Source organism: Meles meles, chromosome 15 (assembly GCF_922984935.1).
Source record: "Meles meles chromosome 15, mMelMel3.1 paternal haplotype, whole genome shotgun sequence".
In the NCBI taxonomy this organism is placed as follows: domain Eukaryota; kingdom Metazoa; phylum Chordata; class Mammalia; order Carnivora; family Mustelidae; genus Meles; species Meles meles.
In genome coordinates this window covers 60,640,826-60,647,654 of record NC_060080.1, presented here as the reverse complement: position 1 = coordinate 60,647,654, position 6,829 = coordinate 60,640,826, and the positions used below count along the sequence as shown (strand labels likewise).

The 6,829-nt window shown below is 41.6% G+C and overlaps 1 long non-coding RNA gene across 1 annotated transcript; it reads left to right on the top strand.

Moving 5' to 3' along the window:
• Nucleotides 1–2,731: 2,731 nt before the first annotated feature.
• On the top strand, nucleotides 2,732–5,883 carry LOC123926099. The gene is made up of 3 exons (XR_006815155.1): nucleotides 2,732–2,859; nucleotides 3,823–3,957; nucleotides 4,902–5,883. It is a non-coding gene; the product is annotated as an uncharacterized LOC123926099 (long non-coding RNA).
• The last annotated feature ends 946 nt before the right edge of the window (nucleotides 5,884–6,829 follow it).

Sequence of the window (6,829 nt, the reverse complement as noted above, 5' to 3'; positions counted from 1 at the left end):
GTATCGAGCCCCACATCGGTTCTCTGCTCGGCATGGAGCCTGCTTCCCTCTCTGTCTCTGCCTGCCTCTCTGCTGCTTGTGATCTCTCTCTCTGTGTCAAATAAATAAATAAAATCTTAAAAAACGAAACAAAAAAAACCCCCTCAAAACAAATGGCTTTCAGGCTCACATATCCCACTTCTAGAAATCCCAGAAAGATAGAACTTGGACAACTCATATCCCAGGATTATTATAATAAAAGTTAAAAATATGAGTGGTTAACAAGATCAAATAAATTATGGTACCCTCTACTTGACTCCTTTCTAGCCATTAAAAGACTATAGCAATACAAATCTCTGAAAAGATACAAACCTTTGTGCATCCAGCATAATTCCAGGTGAAAAATGGAGTGCACTCACTGACGTGTGAGGGTTATGTAGCATTGCAGATTTTCCTTTTCTTTCAAAAAGGAGATCTGTAGCAAATGCTACAGATAGACAAAAAGTGGGAACATAAGATAATAAGTTTCTTTCCTCTTTTTAGGAAGATTGATCATGATGATAATTGCCACTTAGCAGTTCTTTTCTGGAATTAGTTTTAATTCTTTAACTTCTGTTCTTAAAATTTATTCAGAACAAGACACTCCATTTGAGATAAGCAACAGCTATCTACCTAGGGCTGTGGTGCACCAGACCTTTTTTGGGGGGGTGGGGGGCAATATTTTCTTGTGTTCTGGGGCTGAAGGCAGCCTCCACAATCAGCTGGTAAGAATGCGTTGAGTGTTGACAAGCTGTAGTAAAGAGCAAAGGTGGTCTCTTATGATCTCTGCTTTTGTTTACAGATCTTAGGAGAAAAGGAGTACTGTTCATCCCAAAATGATGAGGGCAGGCTGCCTGGAATGGAAAAGTGCATATTCAGGAAGTTCGGTTGTTTATTCAAGATGTGTTAATATGTGGTCATTCCATTTTTGGGGGGAGGGGGAGCCTAATTCATTTATATAAAGTCCAAGTACTTGAAATAAAGGAGGGAAATCATATCAAGTGTTAAAACTAGAGTATCAGGGGGTGTCTGGCTGCTCAGTCAGTGGACCATGTGACTCTTGATTTTGGGGGTTGTGAGTTGGGAGCTCTACCTTGGGTATAGAGATTACTTAAAAATAAAGTCTTAAAAAAACAAAACTAAACTAAACAAGATCTTGACACACCTTTCCCTTGCCTTGTAAATGGAGAACAATTTGGTAACTTAGAGCAAACTAGAGCAGCTAACATCCTAGGGAGAATATAATTAAAAACCACCTCCTCAGGCTAAATTTTCATGTAAGAGAGAAACTTTTTTTTTTTAAAGATTTTATTTATTAGTGAGGTGCCTGGGTGGCTCAGTGGGTTAAAGTCTCTGCCTTCGGCTCAGACTCCAAGGGTCCTGGGATCAAGCCCCGCGTCGGGCTCTCTGCTCAGCAGGAAGCCTGCTTCCTCCTCTCTCTCTGCCTGCCTCTCTGCCTACTTGTGATCTCTGTCTGTCAAATAAATAAATAATATTTTTTAAAAAAGATTTTATTTATTAGAGAGAGAGCACAAGAAAGCATGAGCTGGGGGAGTGGCAGAGGGAGAGGGAGAAGCAGATGAAAAAGGATACACAGGTTCCCCGTTGAGCAGGGAACCTGATGTAGAGCTTAATTCCAGGACCCTGAGATCATGACCCAAGCTGAAGGCAGATCCTTAACCAACGGAGCCATACACATACCTCAAGAGAGAAAATTTTATATAGACAAGAACCAAGACTTGTTACTTGATGGAAAAGACCAGAATTTGGATAATAAACTTAATTAATGGGTTTGCCCATCTATGATACAGTATTGTAACTATATTATTTAATCACATGCTTTTCAAAAACTAACATTTCTCTACCAAGAGGTATCTGGATTGTGTTTTCTTTTCTTCCCTTCCAAAACATTCCTAGAAAAGATGCTGTGATCACCATATACATTTCCTGGTTACACTTAAGATCTAGGCAGTGAGTGTGCCTGGTTCTCTATCTTACTAGCCAAGGAACCTCATTGAGGTTGCTCTAGGAATCCATGAGGTGGAGAAAAGAGGCCCCTTTCTTGAAGGTATGCATGGGTCTCTTGGCTGCAGGTGGCAGTTGGTATTTACTATGCTTGGAAGATTAGGCATGATTCAGCCAGGATTCAGTAAATAGAAAAAGGCCCTGGTGCTAATGCATGTCATTTCCCATGGGTAGCAGACCCCTTCTCAGTCTTCATCGTGGTAAAGTTATGTTTGCCTCTGAGTCCTGGCTATTAGTTCATCTATTTATGTCCTGTTTTGTTACACTCCCATTATGGTATTGTCCTGGGTACTCAGCATTTAATAGTGAACCTAAAAGTCTAATTCCATCCCTCTGTACTTTCTAGTCTAGCCAGGGACAAGCAAGAAAACTATAGAGTATATAGTTGATAAGTTGATATGTTCTTTTGAGAAATGCAGTCATTATAGTAGTTTAACGTGGTAAGGGAAAGCCTTGTTGAGAAGACACCTGAGAGAGGGCCATGCAGATAGCCAACAGGGTGAGGAGGCCTCCAGATGGTGTTGAGGCTCTGAGGCAGAGCTGTGCCTGATGTGTTCAAGGAACAGCATGAGACCAGCAGGAGTGGGAAAAGGCAGATGATGGGTCTTTGGAATAGTCTGGAGGATAGTATGGCAGAAGGGACCAGATAGTGAGACTAACCAGAGTAGTCTATTCTTCTATTTTTAGATGTGAACAAGTGTGAAATTGGCCTGGAGTTCTGTGATAATGGAGCAGAATGTGTGAACAGATTTGGCTCTTACTAATATCGCTGCCAAAAGGAGTATGAAGACCATACCCCCCGCAGCCTGGCACGCGGTGTGTACACACTCCTCACAAAGGCACTGGATACTCAGATGCCCTCTGAGCTTGCACACTTGTGAGCTGCTGGTATCTCCTGTGAGATCTGTACCATCCTCAGGGCAGGGTTGAGCTCTCAATCTGATACCCCGGCCATGAAAATCAAAGCAAACATTCCCTGAAGGGTACAAACTCCAGAAACTCTTCTAGAACTTGGAACATGGTATCAAACCATGTACTGTAAGAATCTTCATTGTACTGATTTTTCTTTTGCAAACTTAGTTTTGGAGCACTTCCATACGAATGCCATTTCTGACTCTGATGAAAGTAGGTGTGTGTAGAATTTACCTTTAACATCTATCTGGTTGTTTCCCCAAGGCTCTGTCATGCCCTTGCTTTTAAAGGTTTTCTTACCAAAGATGGAATTGGGCAGGGTCTTCTTGCATGGGTTTGAGCGAGCTTCTTCTGAGCAGGTTCGGCATAGAGCAGTTGTTAATGAACTAGCCGATGCCCTTAGCTTATTAAAGTTGTTGTTGGTGATGGTAATTCACTTGGTACAGTTACCTCTGAAATAATACAAACTGCCTGGTGCCACCACAGCAGATCAATAGACATAATTTCTCTTTCTCATCTTGCTAACTTGCTGTGTGACCTTGGTCCTCGTGTCTTGAACACCCCTATGAAACGAAGGGTTCAACTAGACATCAAAGTTTTGTCTAGCTCTTTGAATATTAGATGTTGAAATTCCAGCAAAGATGCTATTGGACTCTAAGGGCAGCTGAGTGACCTTGCAATGCTCTTCATAGTTCTTCAAGATTTTATGTGTGTGTGTCTCTTAGTTTTTATATTTCTAAGGAAGATTGTGTTTGGCACAAAATACAGGCTCAGTATGTATTAACTGAATATCTTATGATTAGGAATCTACTTGTGACCGACAAAATGCAATTTTTCCATCTTTTTTCTCTTTCTGTGCCCTCCAAGTGTCCAGATGAGGTGATGTCTTTGTCCGTTTGGTCTGTTCTTAAAGAATACAATAGACTGGGTGGCTCACAGACAACAGAAACTGTTCTGAAGGCTGGAAGTCCAAGACCAAGTTTCCAACAAATTCAGTGCCTGGTGAGAACCTGCTTCCTGCTTCTTAGACAGCCATCTTCTTCCTATGTCTTCACATGTTGGAAGGGGGCAAGGGAGTCCTTTGGGCCTCTTTTATAAGGATACTAATCCCATTCATGGGGGCTCAATCCTCATGACCTAATCACCTCCCAAAGTTTCTACCTTCTAATACCATCACCTTGAGGGGTAGGATTTCAGTATATGAATTTGGAGAGGACATAAACATTCAGTCCATTGCCTGCAGTGACAAGAGTTAAGCTGAAATAAGTTCTGTGAGGCCCCCATCTTGAAGTTTCAGAAATCTGGCATCTGTGGATTTTGCTCTAAAGATAGTTTCTAGATGGTATGCAAAACTAGTTATAGTTCTTTGGATCTACAGTAAGTTACATGATGATAGAATACATTTTGGAATACAGCTGGCTCTTGTGCTTCTCTTGGTGAATGGTCTCAAATTTAAGTTTCTGTCTTTTTAAAAATAATTTTTAAATTTTTTAATAAACATATAATGTATAACAGTTTCTGTCTTTTTAAAAATAGACTAAATTAATTTCTGATATGCCTAAGATGGAAGACTTTTAATCATTAGCTCATAGGAAATTTAGAATCCACATCACAAAAGGACGTGGGACATTTTTCAAAGTTAATTCTGTATGTGAATAGGGTTCTTGAGGGAGCTGCATAGCTAAAGTTGGTAACAGGTCTTTACATTACCAGGTTCATTTTGCTCCAAGTCTGGCTTTGGCTTTGATAAAATATTAGCAGTTAGTTCATTTGTTTATTCTCTTGAAAAATAAGTACGTATGAATGTGCCAAGCAATATGCTAGGGAGCGGGGACAAGAGTTTATAAATCTCTGAAGGTGCTTTTGAGAGACTGTTAGGTAATGAAATATAAGCCTGACATTTGGTTCTCTTTAAAAAAAAAAAAAAATGTTTCTTTGTATTTCAGGAGCTGAGCTTCCTTTAATAACCTGGACCGGCTGGTTGGAGTTGCTGTGCTCACTGCAGTCTTGCTCATGTTGGCTATTGGCCCCATGTGGCTCTTGACAAGAACCTACATTAAGAAGGAAAATTCTCTGAGTCAGAATGTGACACCACAGAAGCACCTGCCTGTACCTTTTGATATGATGGACTTCTGCAGATGCCTTCCCTTCAACCCCTCCCAGCCTTAGTTCCATGCCAAGGGTCCAGATGGTGCTCAAGGCAAGAATATACCTCGAAACAGGGAACTGCAAATGTGGGAGGAGCAATCAGAGAGGCTCTGGGGATAGCTGTTGCCTCTAGAAAGGAGGGTGGGAGGAGAATTGTCCTTTGGAGGTAAAAACCTCACCGTGCCATCAAATCACACACTCTTAATTTAGGAAGAACTGCCTTGAATCTGATCTTGCCTGTCACTTCTGTTCTCTCTGAGTTCTCTCTGGTTCCTGACTCTCCCTGGGGAGAAGGCCTTGTGTGTGTGTCTATGTGGTGGTGGTGGTGGTGATGGGGAGCTTGCCTCAGGACTCAGCCTGTAATCCTGGCAAAGGGCTGAGGTAGACTTCTGGTGACCCAGACACTCCAGGTGACGAGTGTGGTCCACAGAAGGTGTCTAGCGGAGGAGGAAGCATATGGCACCAACTTACAAAGTTGAACGAGTTTTTCAGTAGAGTTTAACATGGTCTAGAAAACGCAACCTCAGCACTTCTCTGTCTTTTTAGGGAAAAAGAAACTCCCCTAAAAGTAGAGAGTGAGAACTCTTGATTCTTTCCCCTCGATACTTGGTTGTATTTTATTGGATTATGAATTTGTTGTTATGGAGACATTCTGCCTTCTGTTCCATTTCCACAACCACATGTGGCAGGTTGTATCAGAGCCCTATAGCTTTCCCTAAATAAAAAAGAAACACTTTTGTGTATTAAAAGAAATACAACTCTGTGGCTTATCTTTTTAAAATCTACCTCTAGGGGGCGCCTGGCTGGCTCAGTGGTTTAAAGTCTCTGCCTTCGGCTCAGGTCATGATCCCAGAGTCCTGGGATCAAGCCCCACATCGGGCTCCCTGCTCCATGGGGAGCCTGCTTCCTCCTCTCTCTCTCTGCTTGCCTCTCCACCTACTTTTAATCTCTGTCAAGTAAATAAATAAAATCTTAAAAAAAAAATAAAATAAAATCTACCTCTAGTGTTTGGCTCTTAATCTTTTTTTTTTAAAATTAATTTATTTTTTTCAGTGTAACAGTATTCATTGTTTTTGCACAACACCCAGTGCTCCATGCAATACGTGCCCTCCCTATTACCCACCACCTGTTCCCCCAACCTCCCACCCCCGACCCTTCAAAACCCTCAGGTTGTTTTTCAGAGTCCATAGTCTCTTATGGTTTGCCTCCCCTTCCAATTTTTTTTTTTATAAACATATAATGTATTTTTATCCCCAGGGGTACAGGTCTGTGAATCGCCAGGTTTACATACTTCACAGCACTCACGATAGCAAATACCCTCCCCAATGTCCATAACCCCCTCCCCCTCTCCCAACTCCACCTCCCCCCAGCAACCCCCAGTTTGTTTTGGGAGATTAAGAGTCACTTATGGTTTGTCTCCCTCCCAATCCCATCTTGTTTCATTTATTCTTCTCCTATCCCCCTAACCCCCCATGTTGCATCTCCATGTCCTCATATCAGGGAGATCATATGATAGTTGTCTTTCTCCGATTCACTTATTTCACTAAGCATGATACCCTCTAGTTCCATCCACATCGTCGCAAATGGCAAGATTTCATTTCTTTTGATGGCTGCATAGTATTCCATTGTGTATATATACCACATCTTCTTTATCCATTCATCTGTTGATGGACATCTAGGTTCTTTCCATAGTTTGGCTATTGTAGACATTGCTGCTATGAACATT